The 22,762-nt window shown below is 45.6% G+C and overlaps 1 protein-coding gene across 3 annotated transcripts in view; it reads right to left on the reverse strand.

Moving 5' to 3' along the window:
* Positions 1-22,762, reverse strand: part of LOC146839004 (uncharacterized) — a 44,105-nt gene that overhangs the window by 13,408 nt on the left and 7,935 nt on the right. For all 3 annotated transcript variants that reach the window (XM_085603036.1, XM_085603035.1, XM_085603037.1), the window contains exon 2: positions 13,733-13,783. The gene's annotated coding sequence lies outside the window, so the exon portion shown is untranslated. The remainder of the gene's footprint in view (positions 1-13,732; positions 13,784-22,762) is intronic.

Genomic DNA, 22,762 nt, shown 5'->3' on the forward strand with positions numbered 1-22,762 from the left:
CAATACTACGTGGTCTTTGGGCTTTTTTTGTTGCAGTTTTAATTAGCGCAAACTCAACCCGAAGATATTAGAGCACTTTACATTAGCACCAGTTGCGTTACAGACAAACACATTCATTTTTAGGCATGGAGTGATTTGCCCAAAATCACAGCCTAAGCATAAGCCTCCTGCCAGACTCGAACCCGGTTCACTCAGCTTCAAAGTCGGAGGTTCGTGGAAATCACACCCAACATATTATAAAGCGTCAGCGTGCCCTGCTCCACTTCGTCTAGAAATTACACTTCGTATTATCGCTCTTTTGGGCTGTGTTATGGTTACTCCGATATTTGGATTTATTTTAAGCAATGGTGCGGTCTTCAAGAGTGTGCTTCCCGCCATGTGTTCTTGCATAGCGCTCTAGGCGGGCTGTCTGTGAGAGAAACATGACATTCTTTGAGCGGCGGGAGGGGTGCGAGAGCCCTCATTGTCTGCCTTTAGACAGTTGGCTTGTTGTGTGTTCAGCCAGTGAGCCAGAGGGGTTTAAGTGCACTGTATACGAGCCACCCAAGTTACCCCCGGGCTAAAAGGAAGTGTGAGGGAAAAACCAGCAGCAGCTGAGGCATGTTACCGAGCAGTGAGTGCAGCGCGCAGCTGTAGCCATGTGGAGGATCATGTAATTTTTTTTTATTATTAGGGCATTAATTTAGATTTGATCTCAATGGCACGAAGCACCATTTTGTGATGTGACCGGAATGTGGTGAGATGCAATGCTTTTTGATGACTGCGCGCCCATTAGCAGAACTGAGGTCAGTGGCAGGCACGTAATGCGATGTAGCACTTGCGTGCGCTCCCATAATCTATGCATGGGGTTTTTTGTATTTAAAAATTTCTAATAAATGTGCTGGTGTAGTAGCAGTATTATTTCCCTACAATATCGGCAGTCTTCAAGTATGTCATCAGCACGGACACAAAAAACAATGTTACGCGATGGAACCTGGTTTAGAGACATTAAAGCATCAGTGTGTACAGAACAGCTACAGATATCCGCTGATACTCCTTTGAAATCTTCTGGAAAGTATTTAGCCAAAGACATCTGTGGCTTCGCGCATATTAGTACATTAACTTCTGATGGATACATCTGCCTGTGGATTCCTCACCTTATGAATATCCCCTGCGCCAGCATTCCACGGAAACTTTTTTCCTAGCTCTGCACGCCGATGAGGACGTCACAATACCACGACTCCACACGCGACTCTGTGTGACGTCACTGGAGCCATAAGAGAGCCTCGTCGGCATGATGACGTCAGTTCCTTTTTTCCGCACTGTCGACACGTAATGGTTTTTCTGTCTCTCTCCATATTGTTGAGATACATTGTAGTGTGATTCTTCTGTAAACTGTTGCTTTTAGGATGTCGTCTTCGAGGAAGTCTGGATTCAAGCCATGTAGAGAGTGTGGGGGTCACATGTCCCTGACTGACCCCCATGAAGACTGTTTATGGTGTTTGTCGTCTGATCACGACGTGGAGGATTGTTCCAGCTGCAGGAAGATGAATCCTAAGCTCTTAAAGAACGAGAAGCAAAGCTCTTTATGGCTAAGGCGAAGAAGGAAGGAAGAGGTTGGAAAAGGGCTAAGTCGAAGTCGTCGGCTTCGCACTCTTCGAAGTTGAGGAAACACAAAAAGAGGAGAAGACATGGATCTCGGCGCCGTTCATCGAAGAGTAAGGCTTCAAGGTCACCTTCGCCGGCTCCTCAACGTCATCGAAAAGACTTTGTGTCTCCTTCGCCTTCTCCTTCTCCTCGTGCGACTCCGGAGAGATCCCCTTCTTCTAAGGGCACTCCAGCGCAGTCTTCGGCGCCGAGGGGTTCGCCGGATTTAGAAGAATTACGACTCCAGATTGCTTCGACTCCTGCTTCTCCTGTGCATGAGGTCGATCCTGTGGCTCCGGTGGATTCAGCTGGTCCAGTTCCGGAGGTTTCTCGTTTGGATTCTGAGTCGAATCCTTATCCACAGTTTCCTACTCAGGTTCAGATCCGACACATTTTTTAAATGCAATGTACGGAGGATTTACTAGAGCAGCCTTCCCCTCCGGAGCACCTTCGGGTCCCGTGGGTCCGCTGCCCTTGAACTTGGTGTGCCTCAGCACTATGCCCAGCCACCCTTTGTGCCTTTCATGCCGACGGCGCAATAATGGCAGTTTCCGGCTCCGAGGGCTTCAACGCCATTCATTGAGTCCCCGGTGTCGTCTGGTGGACCTTCCTCTCGGCTTCGTGCGGCACCGATCCCGCCTTAGGAACCTCCTTCAACGCCGGCTCCAGAGATGTCGGCACCGCATGCGGCACCGCCAATGCCAATTCCTAGGCTTCGATCGAGGAGAGAGGCGCAAAGACTGCTGGAGGAGGAGCAGTATCAAAGGCAGGAAGTGGAAGAAGGTGAAATAGAGGAATCAGGGGATAATTTTGAAGGCATACAGGACGCAAGTGGGCTGGACACTTCTCCTGAGTGGGAGCTTTCATCCGTAAGGGCTTCTCCGCCTCAAGAGGTAGCCCCATACCATAATGTAATAAGAAAGGCGGCTGAGATTTTGGACTTACAGTTACCAACAGCTGAATATAAGCCAAATTTGCTCACTGAGGTTCTTCATTCGCCTTCATTGATAGTTGAACCTTTGTTACCTTTTAATGAATCCTTGACTGATCCAATTCTGGAGGTATGGTGGAAACCACTCTCTTCTCCTGCGGTGTCTAAACCAGTGGCAAGAGGATATAGAACTGCTCCAGGGGAAACTCTTGTTATGTCTTCTCATCCTTCTCCAGAAAGGTTGGTGGTGCAGGCGTCCTGCTCTAAACAGTCTTCGGGTGCTTTTCCCCAGGCTCTTGCTGACAGGGACTCTAATAAACTGAAGCAGTCAGCTACGAAAGTCTTTTCATCTTCAAGCATGGCTCTGAAGTCTACCAATGCTACCCTTTTGTTGAGACGTTATATTCATGCCTTGATGGACTCGGCTAAGCAATTGGCACCCAAGTTGCCCTATGAGGAGATGGGAAATTTTATGGAGGTTCTTACTGATGCTCAGGCTACTGCTAGATTGGTAATTCAATCTGGCCTGGATACGGCAGATTCTGTGGCCAGAGTTATGGGTTCTTCCATTGCTACCAGGAGGGAGGCCTGGCTTAAATCCTCTGTTTTTTCTCTGAATGTTCAAGCTTCTCTGGTTGATTTGCTTTTTGATGGGTCAAAGTTCTTCGGGGAGAAGGCTGATTCTGCACTTCAGAAGTTTAAAGATAGCAGGGCCACGGCAAAATCCTTAGGATTTCAATCCTAGTCAAGAGGATTTACTTATAAAAAGTATCATGATTTTGAAAGGTCTTCCTTTCGCAACTTGTGTCAGCCACAACAACAGCAACAGCAAAATCCGCTCTAGAAGTCCTATATGTAAATTGTAAATTGATACTTGTATAGCGCACTACTCACCCGCAAAGGTCTCAAGGCGCTTGTACGAATACCGCTGTGGAACCCATCCTGGCTTTCCCTGTGAGGCGTCCACTCCTGGGCACCCCCAAGGTGGAGGCCAGGCATCCTTAGCGTTGTGGGGGCCGTTGTGGAGATTAAGCAAGCTACAGAGGAAGAACCAGAGGACGCCAACGTGGTTCTGCCCGTAATCTCTCCTCCTCCTCTTCTACCTCCCCTGCTCCCCCTGGTAACGCAGGAAAGCAGCCCTAGATCCCCCATCCTGGATCATGTAGGCCCTGTAGGGGGTCGGTTGTCTCATTTTCTTCAGGGGTGGAAATCGGTCACATCAGGCCTTTGGGTTTTAAACCTTGTAGAGAATGGGTACGCCCTTCCCTTTCGGGAATTTCCTCCACCTTTCCCTCCTTGCCAGGGTTCTTGTTCAGAGGACCATTTAATTCTCCTTCAGAAGGAAGTCCTTGTGCCTTTACAAAAAGCTGCGATAGAGGTGGTTCCAGAGCGGGAGAGGGGCCAGGGATGCTACTCCCGGTATTTCCTGATCCCCAAGAAAGATGGCAGGTTACGTCCCATCCTGGACCTCAGGATCTTGAATTTTTACCCCAGACAGGAGAAATTCAAGATGCGGACCCTTGCGTAGGTTCTTTTGGCGCTGCAGCAAGAGGACTGGATGGTGTCGATTGATTTACAGGATGCGTATTTTCACATTCCCATCCTGATGTCGCACAGGAAGTATCTCCGTTTTACGGTGGGGTCGCAGCACTATCAGTTTGCGGTCCTGCTGTTTGGTCTTACTACTGCACCTCGGGTCTTCACGAAGGTGATGACAGAGGTGGTGGCTCATCTCAGAAGGTCTGGATTCCAGTGTTCCTTTATCTGGACGACGTGGTCCTCAAAGTGAGGTTGCCAGAGATTGTGCTTCATCATCTGCATGTAGCAACTCAACTGTTGTTCAACTTGGGCTTTTCAATAAATGTGCCCAAATCTCACCTGGTGCCCTCTCAGTGCAACCTGTTAATAGGGGCGGTACTGGATACTTCTGTGTTTCAAGCTTTTCCTCCTCCTCAAATAATTCTCGACATTCAGGAGATGATTCCTTTGTTTCACAATGGAGCGGTTGTTCCAGTCCTGAAGGTCCTTTGCCTGCTCTGTCTGTTCGATTCCTGCATACTGTTGGTCAGTCATGCACGCTGGCACATGAGGGTGCTCCAGTGGTGCCTACGCAGGCAGTGGTATCAACACAACGGAGATATCAAGGAGTCAGTCAGGATCTCCAGAGAAGCTGCAGCGGAGCTGACTTGGTGGAGTGTGCAGGGCAACCTGACTCAAGGAAACCCTTTCAGTCTCCTCCTCCAGTGGCTACAGTGATCACGGATGCCTCCACTCTGGGGTGGGGCGCTCATCTGAAGGATCTGGAGGTCAAAGGTCTTTGGTCTCCAGAGGAAAGGTTGCTTCAGATTAACCTCCTGGAATTGCAGGCCATACGTTTGGTTCCAAAGGCTTTCCATTCTTCCCTTTGCGGTCAGTCGGTTCAGGTCCTGATGGACAACACTACCGTCTCTGTCGAGAGGCTCTGCAACTCTGGTCCCTGGCACAGAACCATCAGATTTGTGTGTTTGCAAATCATCTGGCCAGTGTGCTAAATGTTCGTGCGGACAGTCTCAGTCGGCATTACTCAGCCGATCACGAGCTGAGGCTTCATCCGGAGGTGGTTCATCACATCTTTCAGATGTGGGAGACTCCTCGGTTGGACCTGTTTGCCACCCACAAGAACGTGCAATGCCCGTTGTTCTGCAGTCTTCAGTATCCGGTGCAGGAAGCGTTGGGGGGGGATGCGTTTCAATTGAATTGGAGTTCTCAACTTCTTCACGCTTTTCCTCCCATACCCTTGAGTCCTTGGGTTCTGAGGAAGATTCGCCACGAACAGGCCCAAGTCTTATTAATCGACCCCGGATTGGCCAAGAAGGGTGTGGTACACAGATCTACTTCACCTCTCATCGCACCCGGCGCTCCGTCTCCCTCTCAGGGCAGACCTCCTCTTGCAGTCGCAGGGGCAGGTTATACACCCCCACCTCCAGAGCCTTCACCTTCATGCCTGGAGCTTGAATGGGGAAACCGGAGTTCTTTCTCTCTCCCACCCGATGTAGTGGATGTTATCTTATCGTCTAGGCGACACTCCACTAAGTCAATTTACTCTTATAGATGGTCAAGATTTGTTAAATGGTGTGGAGAAAGTTCCATTGATCCTTTAAAGGCCCATTTGTCGAATGTTCTTGAGTTTTCACTTTTCTTGGCTCAGCAGGGATGTGCTGTGGCCACTGTTAAGGGATATTTATTGGCTCTTTCGGCCTTTCTTTGTTTGCTGGATCAGCCATCCTTATTTAAATCTCCCATAGTTTTGAGGTTTATTAAAGGCCTCACTAATAGGTTTCCGCCTTCACCTTTTGCGATGCCTCAATGGGATTTGAACCTTGTTTTAACTTTCTTGATGGGTTCCCCGTTTGAACCCTTACATAGTTGTCTTTTGAGGCTTTTGTCTTTTAAGACGGTCTTTCTTGTGGCTATTCCCTCAGCAAGGAGGGTGAGTGAGCTTCAGGCTCTTAGTTCGAAATCCCCGTTTTTAACCATACATGCTGAAAGGATGGTCCTCAGGACCAGGGCTGCTTTTCTGCCTAAGGTGGTCACTCCCTTCCATCTAGGGCAGTCCATTACCCTTCCTGTATTCTATCCACCCCTCACCCTTCCAAGGAGGAGGAGAGACTTCACCACCTGGATCCTAAAAGAGCAGTGAGCTTTTATTTGGACAAAACTAAACACTGGCGAGTGGACGATCAGCTCTTTGTGGGCTACTTTGGACGCATGAATGGCAAGGCAGTGCACAAGCGCACTTTATCCAGATGGATCATCTTGTGCATCAAAATCTGCTACGCCCTGGCTGGTAAGGAACCTCCAGAAGGCATTAGAGCTCATTCCACCAGGACCATGTCGTCTACTTCTGCTTTGGCCAGAGTTGTACCTGTAGCGGACATTTGTAAGGCAGCGACTTGGGACTCTCTCCTCACTTTCGCAAAGCATTATTGCTTGGACTCCAAAATGAGGGGGGAGAGCCACTTTGCATGCTCTGTCCTGCAGGACTTTTTGGTATAGAAAGGTGGACACCCTCCTCCGGGAGTGGGACTGCTGTGGAAATCTATTCATAAGGTGAGGAATCTACAGGCAGATGTATCCATCAGAAGAACAAGTTACTTACCTTCGGTAACGCTTTTTCTGGTGGATACAGTATCCGCCTGTGGATTTCTCACTGACCCACCCTCCTCTCCGATGTCCACCCTTATATACCATTAAAAGTGTTTTTGTTTAACTTGATTGTTTACATTTCATGGTTCTTTTTGCATTGTATGATTAATAGGAAATGCTTTTGCTCTTTGGCTTTCCTTTTGAATTTACACTATGTGTAGTTATTGAAGATTGTTTACTGTGTATACTTTGAGTATGTTGTCGGTTCACCCTTTTGCCTCGGTGGCATGGAAAAAATGGGTGGAACGGACGTCATCACGCCGACGAGGCTCTCTTATGGCTCCGGTGACGTCACACGGAGTCACGTGCGGAGCCGTGGTATTGTGATGTCCTCGACGGCGTGCAGAGCTAAGAAAAAAGTTTGCATGGAATGCTGACGCAGGGGATATTCATAAGGTGCGGAATCCACAGGCAGACACTGTATCCACCAGAAAAAGTGTTACCGAAGGTAAGTAACTTGTTCTTTACTCCCAACAAGAGCTTTCACAATTTTTTTTTAATATAATACATGCACAATGCAAAAACAAGATTTCCCAAAAATAAGAAAGTGAAAGCGCGCCATGCGCTTTGTGCCTTCTTGTAGTGGGAACCAGCACTCGCCATTGCGGGAAGGCAGGGGGCTATCTGTTTTCACTCAGCCACGTGTTTATATGTGCATCGCGCTTTCACTTTCACTTTAAGTGAAAGCACCATGCAAAAATAAACACAGGGCTGAGTAAAAACAGATAGCCCCCATAAAGATAACAAATTGCTTTGCGACTGCAGTAAAGTAGACAAGCCTGTCCGGATGGGCTGGATGAAAGGGCAAAAGGGTAGCGGCTACAAAACCCCGTTTCCAATGGCAGGCCACCGTTTAGCATAAACGGTGACGCATGCCTTCTCAAATCTCCTCTCTTACTATAGCTGTTGCCGAGCGAGCAGCGCATGCGCTGCAACGCTAGGCAAGAACTAAAAAAGGATTGAGTTCAAATCTTCATGCATTGCATTCAAGGCACTGCATAACTCCAGTCCAGAATACCTTAGTCAACGCTTCCACTAGTACGTCACTAAATGATCACTGCCCATATCTTATACATCCAATCTCATTATACCTAAAGTCAGAAGGGCTCCTTGGGGATGCAGAAACTTTGTAGCCTGTACAGCTAGGTTGTGGAATTCTATGCCACCTGATCTCAAGAAAAACATCAGACCTGCTCTTGTTCCGTAAACCTGCCGTTCCAACCAGAAGCTCTTCTTGACTGAAGCTTCCAGTTCAATCTATCTTTTGGCTTGTTTTCTTCTTCTTCTTCATCTGATTATCCAGCGCCTAGACACCTTTGGGTAGCAGAGCGCTCTACAAATCTAAATTTCATTTAATTTCATCTTCCTTCCAGGCAGGACATCTGTCAGCTGTGCCTTGTGCAGATCTTCCTTCCAGGCAGGACGTCTGTCAGCTGTGCCTTGTGCAGATCTTCCTTCCAGGCAGGACGTCTGTCAGCGTGTGCCTTGTGCAGATCTTCCTTCCAGGCAGGACGTCTGTCAGCTGCGCCGTGTGCAGATCTTCCTTCCAGGCAGGACGTCTGTCAGCTGTGCCTTGTGCAGATCTTCCTTCCAGGCAGGACGTCTGTCAGCTGTGCCTTGTGCAGATCTTCCTTCCAGGCAGGACGTCTGTCAGCTGTGCCTTGTGCAGATCTTCCTTCCAGGCAGGACGTCTGTCAGCTGTGCCTTGTGCAGATCTTCCTTCCAGGCAGGACGTCTGTCAGCGTGTGCCTTGTGCAGATCTTCCTTCCAGGCAGGACGTCTGTCAGCTGCGCCGTGTGCAGATCTTCCTTCCAGGCAGGACGTCTGTCAGCTGTGCCTTGTGCAGATCTTCCTTCCAGGCAGGACGTCTGTCAGCTGTGCCTTGTGCAGATCTTCCTTCCAGGCAGGACGTCTGTCAGCTGTGCCTTGTGCAGATCTTCCTTCCAGGCAGGACGTCTGTCAGCTGTGCCTTGTGCAGATCTTCCTTCCAGGCAGGACGTCTGTCAGCTGCTCCGTGTGCAGATCTTCCTTCCAAGCAGGACCTCGGTCAGCTGCTCCATGTACAGATCTTACTTTCAGGCTGCGGCTTCTGTCAGCGGTGCCTTGTGCAGATCTTCCTTCCAGGTGGGACCTCGGTCAGCTGTGCCTTGTGCAGATCTTCCTTCCACAGGTGCACCATATGCAGATCTTCCTTCCAGACAAGGGCTTCTTTCCTTAATGATCAGTTCAAAGGTCGTGAGAGGTAGAACTAGTCTAGGTCATCCTTATTATTGCGGTTCTACTAGTCATGCCACAGAGCTCGAGCTCTGAGATGAAGGAGAGTCTGGATTTTCTGAGCTCCGTAGAGCATTGAGACATTCCTACCACATCCACCACACACTACAAGACTCCAAGAGTTAACGCTACAAGTGCTGCTCCAAGGTTTAATTCAACCACTGTATCTGAACATCCCCTGGCAAATTCCAAATAGAGAATAAACATCCAGCCTGCACCAGCAGAGTGCAGAAAGCTTTTCAAAACTTTGAGGTACATGGACTTTCTCTATCTGTCGTAAATGAAGATGTTAAACCTTGGTAACATCTATCCCCTTTGGACAAGGTCCTCCATTTTGCTATCAGAATGTAACTCATCCTGCGCAGGCACAAACCCTCAAGTCCGTATTGCATGAAGCTGGGTGGTTCTCACCCAAAAGAGGGCCCTCCACAAATTGCTGACATTTTATTACACCCCCTGGACAGCCGTGGCAACACACAGACCAACTTCACCCCCTCAGGGCTCACCAGTCCATCTGCAAGTATCAAGACTCAGATCTTTCAACCTTCTCTGTTACCGTCTTTGGAATGGCCAGAGTCTGAGATTCGTGGAACCTCCACACTCAGTGAGCTCAGTTTTGCCTTGTAAAACCATCTCATGAGAGTGGAAGAAAAGAACAATAAGTGACACGCACTGCACAGAAGTGTAAATAAATCTACCATTATCATTCCATGTACCATTGTCCTACTGCTGTTTCGACATGGATGTTATGCCGTCTATCACAGCAGCTTCTTCGTTAAAAATGTTACTCAACAGTTTGTTTTCCATCATACCTACTTACCTATGTACTGTTTCTGATCTTACAACATCTCTGGCAGACATGTTGTGCTGTCTGTTGCTACATAAATAGGAAATAGATTGCTACTGCAGGAAGAGTGCAGTGTCCTTGCAGTCAGATGCACTTGATTGGAATGAAAGGTACCATGTTTGTTAGAAAAGCTGCAACTATTAGAATAATAACATACCAAAAGCAGAGCATGCAATGCAAAAACACAGACCAGGTACTAGAAAAACGTGACTCAAACAATGCAATAACGCAGGCCAGACACTAGGAACACGTGATGCAAACAATGCAATAACACAGTCCAGGCACAAGGAGAATCTGATGCAAACAATGCAATAACACAGGCCAGGCACAAGGAGAATCTGATGCAAACAATGCAATAACACAGGCCAGGCACTCGGAGACTCTGACGCAAACAATGCAATAACACACACCAGGCACTCGGAGACTCCGATGCAAACAATGCAATAACACAGGCCAGGCACTCGGAGACTCCGATGCAAACAATGCAATAACACGGGCCAGGCACTAGGAGAATCTGACGAAACAATACAATAAGACAGGCCGGGCACTAGGCGAATCTGATGCAAACAATGCAATAACACAGGCCAGGCACTAGGTGAATCTGACGCAAACAATGCAATAACACAGACCAGGCACTAGGTGAATCTGACGCAAACAATGCAATAACACAGGCCAGGCACTAGGAGAATCTGACGAAACAATACAATAAGACAGGCCGGGCACTAGGCGAATCTGATGCAAACAATGCAATAACACAGGCCAGGCACTAGGTGAATCTGACGCAAACAATGCAATAACACAGACCAGGCACTAGGTGAATCTGACGCAAACAATGCAATAACACAGGCCAGGCACTAGGAGACTCTGACGCAAACAATGCAATAACACAGACCAGGCACTAGGAGACTCCGATGCAAACAATGCAATAACACAGGCCAGGCACTAGATGAATCTGATGCAAACAATGCAATAACACAGGCCAGGCACTAGGAGAATCTGACGAAACAATACAATAATACAGACCAGGCACTAGGAGAATCTAATGCAAACAATGCATTAACACAGGCCAAGGCACTAGGGATGATGCAAACAATGCAATACCACAGGCCAGGTACTAGGATTGATGCAGTCAATGCAATAACACAGGTGAGGCATTCGGAGAATCTGATGCAAAAAATGCAATAACACAGGCCAGGCACCAATGGGATTGCACCCAGTGGAGTTACTAACAAAGTGTTCAGTGTACACCAGCAGGAAAAGTTCTATTCTGTCAGAAAGTTCTCTTGAGAGGTGAGCATGTACTAGGTGGCAGGATTCAGGGTACTGTGTGGACAAGAGGGTGGGAGGGCAAAGACTAGTTTCATATAGACCGAAGCATGGGCAAAATGAGCAATATTTCAAGGAAGTATTGCCATATAGTAAATTATGCAGTCAGTTTTTTTTTTTGAATCACTGACGGAATATTGACGGACAGAAAATCGACCTAAAAAAATATCGACACCCAATCTACATTAAGGTACGTACAAAAATATCGAAACACAATTATCGATGTAAAAAATATCGTTGTTAAAAATATTTGTTTTTTTTAAAGTTAAAAATATAATGTAAAATAACTAAATATTATTTATAATTAAAAGAAACATACTTAAAAATCTTTTTAAATATTTAAAAATAACTAGTATATATAATGTAAAAATAAACTAAATATATACATGTAATATATATGATATATATACTTACTTGATAACATTAATTAATAATTATTTTCATAACTTCTAAATTGTTAAAACAATTTTTAAAAATTATAAATACATATATACACATACAACTATAATTGAAATAAACAAACACAAATATATATAACAAATAAAAAAACTTACAATAAGTTTTAATATTAAAAAAATAATGATATACTACAATAAATAAAACACTACAAATAATATTAAATAGTGCAGGAAATAAAATTACTATTCTAACTACAAACAATGCAACAGTAGAGTAAATGTTGGATAGTGTAGGGGTAAAAATTACAATTCCTAATACAGTTATTGCAACAGTAGGGAAAATATTGGAAAGCGTAACTGTAAAAATTACTATTCCCACTCCAGTGAGTGCAACAGTAGGGAAAATATTGGATAGCTTAACTATAAAAATTACTATTCCTACTCCAGTGAGTGCAACAGTAGGGAAAGTGTTGGATAGCGTAGAAATTAAAATTACTATTTCCACTCCCAAAAGTGCAACAGTAGAGAAAGTGTTGGATAGCGTACGGGTTAAAATTACTATTCCTACTCCAGTGAGTGCAACGGTAGGGAAAATGTTGGATAGCGTAGGGGTACAAATTACTATTCCCACTCCAATGAGTGCAACAGTAGGGAAAGTGTTGGATAGCGTAGAAATTAAAATGACTATTCCCACTCCCATGAATGCAACAGTAGAGAAATTGTGGAATAGCGTAAGGGTTAAAATTACTATTCCCACTCCAGTAAGTGCAACAGTAGGGAAAGTGGTGGATAGCGTAGGTGTTAATTTTACACACTTATAATTTAAATATTTTAATAAAAATAATAACATTCTAAAAACGTCATTAAAATTTTTTATAAAGAAATATCAATAAAAGAAATATTTACGTAGTTAACATTAAATTACATCTCACTCTATTCCCCTATAAATACACTACACATAAAAAAGAACAACATTATTTTAAGTAACAATTAATTAAAAATAATGAATTAGTAATTAATTATCAATAATGTAATATTAATTTAAAAATAATAATTACTTAACTAAAATACATTACTTCCAAATATATTCCTCTATAAACCAACACCACACTACACATAAAAAATAACACCATTTTTGTATCAATTAATAAAAAAATATTTACCAATTATTAATTATTTAACAATAAGCTAATAAATAATAATTAAAACAAATAATTACTTAATTATAATAAATTAGTTCCCACCCTATTTCCATATAAACACACAACATGATTCACATAAACAATTAACAAAATTAATATAATTAACAATTAATCAATTAATAAAAATAATTACCATTTATTAAATAAACAATGTGATTATCAATAACAATAAAATAACTAATTATTTATAATTAATAAAATTATTAATTAATATATTTATTAAACATGGCAATTATTAATTAATAATACATTAAGAATAAATACAATTACATACAAATATTAATTACTTAATTATAATTAAATTACTTCCCACCCTATTACCCTATAAACCTACAAACTGCAACAGAACTAAAACACAATATTTTATTACAATTAATTTATATTTAATAAAAAGTCATATTTAATATAATTTAATTACTTCCCACCCTATTCCCCTATACACCCACAACCCACTCCAATACTAAAACGCAAATTTTTATTAAAATGAATTTATATTTAATAACAATTATCATTTAATTTAATATAATTAAATTACTTCCCACCCTATTCCCCTATAAACCCACAACCCGCTCTAATACTAAAACGCAACATTTTATTAAAATTAATTTATATTTAATAAAAAATATTATTTAATTTAATATAAATAAATGACTTCCCTCCCTATTCCCCTGTAAACCCACAACCCGCTCTAATACTAAAATGCAAAATTTACCTGCAAATTTTGAAATATTTTCTAAACATTTCATACATGTATTTAAGAATAAATAAAATACATTACAAAAAATATTAAACACATACATATGAAATACATACTAAAATACATAACACTAATATAAATGTCGATATTATTAACAACTATATTTTTGCTAACGATATTACTTACATCAATATTACTGACATCGATATTACTTACATCGATATTAAATAAAACGATATTCCTTACCTTAAGGTCGATATTGTGGTCACCGATATTCTTGCTCTCGATATTCTGTATCTACAATATAAAAAACTCGATATTAAGGTAGGTCGATATTACAACATCGATATATTGACTGTGCACCGTATTTTTTGGGCCAGGTATGGGATATTACGTACCAAGTGGTGTCAGAGAGATTATAATCTTTCCTACAAGGGTCATCTGCTTTACAAAGAATTTCAATACGAGGAGAGACTCTAAAAAGCAGCGACGGAGCATGCAGTGAGAGGAGAGAATGCAGATTGTCACTAACGTTATGGAACAGCACACAACTTTAGAGGCTACGTAGATACAATGGAGAAACCTGAAATGGGCTTTGCACCTCACATGAATCCAGTACACAAAAGTGCCTTTACAAACAGACCAAACATCCTTGGTGGGTCAGAGGGAAGAAGGAGGGGCTCAGAACACAAACATAGAAGGAAGAGCTAGTAGGTGTTCAGGGACACGTTACTGGAAACTGACTACTCTAGTTAGTAGTGTCATGGACTGGTTGTGGGGAAGGTAGTCCCCTACAACAAGCAGCTTTTGCTCCACGGCTAAAAGAAAAGGTCTCAACCTTCTTACATGAAAATATTGGTGGGAAGGCACTTATAAATATGCTCAATACATCTAGCAAATGAGGTAAAAAAATCCTTGACACAACCCTTAACAAGGTGGGCAATTCAGTGGTGTGTGCCCACATCACCACTAGACATAACATCTAATCCCGGCTTTACCACTTTACCTAAAGACAGTGGAAATAGACACCAAAGGTTACTTCTCGACAGGGCCACTATACAGGTCCCTATCCTGGGATTGTAGTCCCTCGGCCTCTCCCTCACAATCTCCACCACCCCACGTGTGGTTTATTGCACTAGGAAACTGTGCAACAAGGAGACTGTGTTTAACCCTGACCTACAAATTGAGCTTCAGTAATCACTCAGTAAATGTATGCCTCTCCCCCATTTATGTCCAAGATCGGGGGTGTTTACAACCATCCTAAAGTTGTAAGTAAAACTGTGCCTTTAAAAATGGGCCCTGACAGTGGTGATGCATCTTTAACTAAAGATTCATTGCTGCAGCTCCTGGACTGTGGTGATGCGTCTTTAACTACAGATTCCTTGCTTGTGGCTCCTGGATTGTGGTGATGCGTCTTTAACTACAGATTCCTTTCCTGCGGCTCCTGGACTGTGGTGATGCCTCTTTAACTACAGATTCCTTCCTGCAGCTCCTGGACTGTGGTGATGCCTCTTTAACTACAGATTTCTTTCCTGCGGCTCCTGGACTGTGGTGATGCGTCTTTAACTACAGATTCCTTCCTGCGGCTCCTGGACTGTGGTGATGCATCTTGAACTACAGATTTCTTTCCTGCGGCTCCTGGACTGTGGTGATGCGTCTTTAACTACAGATTTCTTTCCTGCGGCTCCTGGACTGTGGTGATGCATCTTTAACTACAGATTCCTTCATGCGGCTCCTGGACTGTGGTGATGCACCTTTAACTACAGATTCCTTCCTGCGGCTCCTGCACTGTGGTGAACACCGTCCACTCCGGATCCCCAGAAGACCCCTGCCCATACCACATCTTCAACAGAGTCAGCAGCACCATCGCACCCCAGCTCCCGAAAACCATCAACATCTCCTTCGAGACAGCAACCTTCCCGGAGAGCTGGAAGTACGCAGAGATCAACGCCTTACTCAAGAAACCCAAGGCGGACCCCAAGGACCTCAAGAACTTCCGACCCATCTCCCTGCTCCCGTTCCCTGCGAAGGTCATTGAAAAAGCCATCAACAAACAACTGATCAGCTTCCTCGAAGAGAACAACATCCTGGACCCATCCCAGTCCGGGTTCCGCAGCAACCACAGCACCAAAACTGCCCTCATCGCCGCCACCGACGACATCAGGACCCTGCTCGACAACAGAGAAACCGCGGCCCTCATCCTTCTGGACCTGTCAGCCGCCTTCGACACAGTCTGCCACCGCACACTAAGAGCACCCCTCTATGACGCCGGAATCCAAGAGAAGGCCCTGGACTGGACCACCTCCTTCCTCTCCGGCAGAACTCAGAGCGTCCGCCTCCCCCCTTCCGCTCCGAAGCCACCGATGTCATCTGCGGCGTACCCCAAGGCTCATCCCTAAGCCCAACATTGTTCAACATTCTATATGGCACCGCTAGCCCACGTCGCCCGACAGCACGACCTAAACATCATCTCCTATGCCAACGACACCCAGCGGATACTCTCCCTCACCAATGAACCCCACACCGCAAAAACCAACCTCCACGAAGGAATGAAGGCGGTCACCGACTGGATGAGAAACAGCTGACTGAAGCTGAACTCGGACAAGACGGAGGTCCTCATCCTCGGATCTACCCTCTCAGCCTGGGACAACTCCTGGTGGCCGACTGCACTAGGAGCACCCCCTACACCCACCGACCATGCACGCAACCTAGGGGTCATCCTCGACTCCACCCTCTCCATGACGAAGCAGGTCAACACCGTCTCCTCCTCCTGCTTCAACACCCTCCGCATGCTTTGCAGGATCTTCAAGTGGATCCCCACCGAAACTAGGTCGGTCACCCAGGCCCTCGTCAGCAGTAGTCTGGACTACGGCAACGCACTCTACGCAGGAGCCCTGGCCAAACTCCTGAAACGGCTCCAACGCATCCAGAACGCCTCCGCACGCCTGATCCTCTACATCCCTCGCCACAGCCACATCACACCCCACCTGAGAGACCTGCACTGGCTCCCCATCAACAAGAGGATAACCTTCAAGCTCCTCACCCACGCACACAAGGCACTCCACGACACCGGACCAGTGTACCTCAACAGCTGACTTAGCCTCTACACCCCCACGCGCAGCTCCGCTCCGTAGACCTTGCCCTCGTCACCGTCCACCCGCATCCGAAGAGAGACCGCCGGCAGCAGATCATTCTCACACCTCGCCGCCAAGACGTGGAACACCCTCCCCATCCGCCTACGGCTGACCGAAGACCTCCTAACCTTCAGGAGACTCTGGCTCTTCGAACAGTAGCAGTGTTCCCCCCTAGCGCCTTGAGACCCTCACGGGTATGTAGTGCGCTGTACAAATGCTATGATTGATTGATTGGTGATGCATCTTTAACTACAGATTCCTTCCTGCGGCTCCTGGACCGTGGTGATGCATCTTTAACTACAGATTCCTTTCCTGCGGCTCCTGGACTGGGGTGATGCATCTTTAACTAAAGATTCCTTCCTGCGGCTCCTGGAATGTTGCTGATACGTTGCCAGGAGTGTTGTTGAGGCGTTGCCAGGAGTGTTGTTGTTGTGTTGCCAGGAGTGTTGCCAGTATTGTTCCCAGCAGTTACTTTCCTGGTGCCGTTGAGTGAGTGGTGAATAAATCTTACCTTACCTTAGCCTACCGATGACACGAAAGTTTGATTACCACATAGACATCGCCTCTGGGGGGTACACATCGGCCACTCTCATGGACTATTCACCAGAATATAAGTTGGCCAAGTAATAAACTTTGGAAAAAGTAGTTCTGCGTTCATCAGACTTAAACTGTTTAGTAGTAGGCAAATCCTACTATTTCTGTGCCTCTGTCCCCTGATCTGACAATGTGTGCACCTCGAAGGAGGCAAGACTGAAGAAATAAACAGCAAAGGCACGTTCCCAGCACAAACCACCAGCATGGATTTCATTCACTCGTTCAGAGCTGCTTAACTGCAGGTCTCCGCGCTCCATATCAGCATCTCTAAAGGCAAACACTGTCGAAGTAAAAGGAAAGGGAGAGCCCGTATGACACTCTAGAGCATAGGCCGCTCACTAGAAAACGACGACGAAGGACAGGACTCTAATAGGATAAACCGATCCAACTCAAATATGAGGTCAACATATTATTTATCGCCTTAATGGTGCAAAAGACACTGGAATGAAATCAATACTATTTGAATAATCAATGTTCGATTTAGAATAGAGGCCTTGCTGTGCTGCAATACAAGAAATCACCGGCAACAATAGCTATTCTCAAGACAAAATGTTCTTATTTCAAGTTTAGCTGCATATTTTACAAGAAGGGGACAAAGCGACAACTGATAGACAACATTATAAAGCTTACCAACTTGTCTTATTAAGGTTACTGGTGCTTTTAGAACAACACAAAGGTTAAGGAAAAGCAGAAGTATCAAGGTAGACAGTGTCTATGTCTGCAATGGCGGACAATAAACCCTTATTAATAGTGACCACATAACAACCGTCTCCAGGTAGGAGCGCCTAATTACAAAAGACTTGCTAATACAGTGAACGACTACAGTGCATCAAACTGTGACTGTGACATTGGTCTATCCAAACATTTGAGTTCTGCGTTTGTTCTTCTTGTTAGGTTTGGATCCTGGAAGATAAAGGTTGATGGGTTTCGGGCTTGTGCTTTATGCACACTTCAGGACTTCGCAGAACGAATGTCACCCAAACATCACACCATGTTGAGGAGGCCATTGGGGTGAGAGTTGGTCGCGTAAAATGGAGCGCCACGATAAAAGAACTGTTCGAAGAAGCACTGGGGTTACCAGCTTCTCAAAAGGGCATGTCCTCTGTTTAGATAGCTCTCCAGAGGGCCAGAGACCTGGATGGGGCCATCAATGTAAGCAATGGCCCGGAGCCGCCATGGCTAATTTGTAACTCCTGGGTCTGTTTGTTTGAGTGGTGGCGGCAAAGATGCGTAGCATGCTGATATGGTTGGGTTGGGTTGCGAACACGATCCACAAACTGGCATGTGGACACTCACTACGGGATCCTTGCTGCCCGGCAGTTCCTGCCAACCAGCAACAAACAAGCAGGACTTGCATAGCTGAGCTGTCTGCGCCCTCCAGGCTGTTCCAGTTGTGCTGGCATCACCCAGCTGCACTAGATGAGTGCGGACAATGGAGCAGACCACCCGAGGGCGCGACAAACCTGGAGGTTCCCGGTGACAAAGAGTAATTATTTTTAAGATTACTGTAAGGTTGTTACCAGTACATCTGGAATGCAGTATTTTCATAAGAACCTAAAAAAAAGGTTAACACTAGCTACAGTATGATTGCGGTTACTAAAAATTTAACATCTGATAGCACGGTAAGCATTTACACGATCTCTCTTTTTGCTAAATATGCTCAACTGATCTGATACTCTCTACAGCCCATCCTATAATTTGTGTAGCGTATTTATATGTTGTTTAATTCTTTCTTTAAACTATTGGCTTTCCTACTCAAAGTGCTGTCTCTCACAGGCAGGGATGTCATAGCACTGTAAATATACAAGTCACTATTCCCTAGTGCACCAACCAGGATTCAAATTAGCGACCCTCCAGTTTGAGACAAAGACTCAGAAATTATAACACTAAGCAATTGACCACTTCATACAGAATAGTTTAACTAGCAATTTCTCTTCATTTTAGATGTGTATATTATATTACAATTCCTCCCACTCTGCCCTGATTGGCAGGACCCTCATACAGCTCAAAGTTCTGCTGCAGTATATTCTGATTTTACAAATGAAGGCTAAAATAAATAAATGTAAATATCAGAGGCCAATTGTTTTAGGGGAAGACAACAATATAGACTGGCTGAGCCCTGCTGGGTCACCCTATCCCCCACCTTGGCCAAGGCGCGTGCACCCTTGCCTTGAGAGACGGAACTGCAAGTGACTCTGGTATCCTGATTTTATTTTGGCCTCAGCAGGCAGAAGATACTGCGTGCGCACTGCATGACTAGGCCCAAAATTGACCCGAAGACCCAGAGCCTGGATCTGGGGACGCAGAAGGACACTAAAATCACACAGTTGGTGGGGCAAAGACTACGGTCTGTGTCCCTGGCTATGTACAGTGAGTAGTGGTGGCAGTGTACCATGTTCTTGAAGGTCACCAGCTGAACAGGCCATTTTTCCTGTGAGAGGGTGGCTGTGATGCCTACAGGGCATTGAATAAAGTTCCATTCATGTGTCATGACCAGACCCTGCATTGGCATCCCCGTTTGAATTTTGAGACTTGTATTTATAATATAAGGTAGCAGGGCTCTATATTGTGTACACATGTGTATGTATGTTGTTACCAGTCGCATCCATGTTCGATTCCCCATTATCTAACATGGCACAAGATGGGCCATATTGTCAGCGATCCAGATGAGAAGGGTGTAACTTTGGACACACGGGTGGAGGGATGGAGTCAGGAACGCCTTTGAGAAGGTTCACGCGGACTGTGCTCGTGTTGTACGTATTCCCGCATGGAGGCAGCATCATCACCACCTGCCGTGAGCAGCAATCACACAGCACAAAGCCCTTGTTTGTGCTGCAGAAGAAAATGGACGATAAAATGCAACCAGGGAAACCAGTAAACCCAGACAGGGAATAAGCATTCAGGGTCTGAAAATAACACAGAAAAGTGGGTCGCAAACATATCGGCTTTGTTGTAACTGAAGTTGCTTAACTGCCCGACAAGAAGAGCCGCTGTTTCAAGATAAGTATCCCTGATCGTGACTCCCCCGTAGGCGAGGGCACATTGCCTGGTTTCTGCAAGTCTTCCGGGATGAAACTATTGCCTCGGGCAGTGGCCCTGTGAGCTGCCTGTCTGACGAGAGGGAAGAGGAGAGAGCCTCGTCCGGAAGAAGTCTGCCGGCCCTTTGAGGAGGACCAGCAGCAGAGCCCGTTGTGAGGAACGGCCCAGAAGGAACAGAGGAAATGTGGCAGAGTGCCGAGAAGTCCTGTGAAGCGCCCAGGGTCCCCCAGCCTCCCTGACTGAGCAAGTCTGTGTAGAGGTTGTGTCTCTCTTGCCAGTGTCAACTGCCAAATAAAAAAAACTGATTCGGAGAGCGCAGAGGGGAAGATGCAGACAACCACTGCTGACTCTACCGTCGTTGCGCTTCTGCGATAACATCAGCACCTCAGACCCAAGAAGGAGATCCTTCCACTGTGACTACTCGACCTTCCGCCATGACTACTGGGGCAGACATCGCAACGTGTTTTCACCGAGACACTGTCACACCAGCGAGCTGCCCATGGAGAGGAAATCAAAGGGACAGTGATGGGTTGTCCTTTTGCCCCAGAGCTGGCCGTGTTATTCACGGCCAAATTTGAGGAGAAGTTTATCTATGATAACAATCAGTTCCCAGGGCCTGTGTTCTTTCCCCAAAACTAACCCAATGGGCATCTCTGGCCACAGGTCAGCCCCTGGTAAATGGTACCACAGGTACCCAGGGCACTGTGACCAGGGAAGACCTCTAAGGGCTGCAGCACTTATTGTGCCACCCTTAGAGGCCCTGTGCCTCTACACACACACACTGCCTTTGCAGGCTGCGCGTTTTGATGCAGAACAAAGTGAAGAGTCGACATGGCACACATCCCTGTGTGCCATGCATACAACCCACTGCCATGGCCTAGATCAGCCACCCCTCCAGCTGGGTGCACTATGCCAGTGGTGAGGGGACAGGTGAATGAGCCCTGTACGCCTACAGTGCCAAAGTCCATTCATGGGCATTGTAAGTACAGTGCTGCCATTAAGAGTATATGGTGCTGGGAGTTTGTCAATACGAACTCCACAACACCATAATGGCTACACAGAAACCTGGGAAGTTTGGTATCAAACTTCTCAGCACATTAAACCCACACTGATGCCAGTACCTCATGTATTTTTATCTGAAGTGTTTTAGTACGCCAACTTATATTTTGTACTCGGGGATTAAAATTGGAACTGTTTATAAGGAGTCACATATATATTCTCCTTTTTACGTACAAAGGAAATAACATGAGTTGTATTTTTTTATATTAAAGCTATTATGTGGAATTTCTTTCTTGGTGGTATAAATGTATAATTAACTGATCTTGTGTAGATGTGATTGAGTAGAGTGGATTGAATGGTGGCTATACCTATTTGATGATACTTTTGATTCCAAGAGGATATTTTATTTTCTACTCTTCAATAAAGACCAGATCTCCAGAGGACTGCGGACCCGTCTAGAAAACCTCTAACTGCAATGATTTCGAACAATTGAACTCTGGAGTTCCGTCATCTGACCTTCTCAACTCTCAACCCACCTCCAGGCCTGGCCACCGTGACTATAAACCTGTCAATTTATAAAGATGTGTTTTCTTCTTGGTTTCAGTGTCTAAAAGGTGTCAGCCCAGTATGGTTATGGTATGCCTCTCCTGGAGTTCACGGGCCTAAGGGTTCGTTCCTGGTATAAAGAACAGGTGACAGAGGGCGCCCCAGCCCAGTGCCCCAGGCGATCTGAATGGCGTCTGAGTTGAGCCCATTTACGTAAACTCAGGCCATAGGCTGTGTGTCCAGCAGCTTCATGAGTGATCTCAAACTCCCTGAGCCTAAATGTCTCAATCATAAAAGGCTATTCCAGGGTGTCAAACACCTTATCGGCATCACCAGCCTTCATGTGTGTGTTTTCCCGATGCAGCACTGCGAATACCGGCCGTAGGTGAACCGCTGTGGATTTATGTGGGACAAATCCCGACTGTACCGGGGAGACTATTTCCTCTAGTAGGAAGGATAGCCGAATCACATCACCTCAGGCAGGAATTTACAATCACAGTGAAGCAGTGACAGAGGGCGATAAGAGGTACACTTAGCAGGGTCTTTTCCAGGCTTGGGGGGGCCCTGATATGATTGTGTCACTTATAGACGGCAGCGACACACCTCCCTCCAATGCCTCGGCATACACCTCCAGCAGATATAAGTCCGGTATTTATTTCTAAGCTTTGTAAAACTCTACACCTGACCTTCAGATCCCGGAGCCTTTCCTCCTCCTAGGGCATCTATAGCTGCAACGATGTGTTGCCCAGAGATCGATGGCTTATGACATAATGTGAGAGCCAATTTATATAGCGCTGCACAGCTAGTTCGGGAAAGAAGTGTCCTAGCGCTAATATGAGCACATAAGTATCAAAATCCCACAGCCCCTGAACATGAACAGAAAGGTTTTGATTTGTTTCCTGAAAGAACTCATGTTTTCTTGGGCACACAGGGCAGGTGGAAGGGCATTCCATTCCAGGTAACT

Source organism: Triturus cristatus, chromosome 4_2 (assembly GCF_964204655.1).
Source record: "Triturus cristatus chromosome 4_2, aTriCri1.1, whole genome shotgun sequence".
In the NCBI taxonomy this organism is placed as follows: domain Eukaryota; kingdom Metazoa; phylum Chordata; class Amphibia; order Caudata; family Salamandridae; genus Triturus; species Triturus cristatus.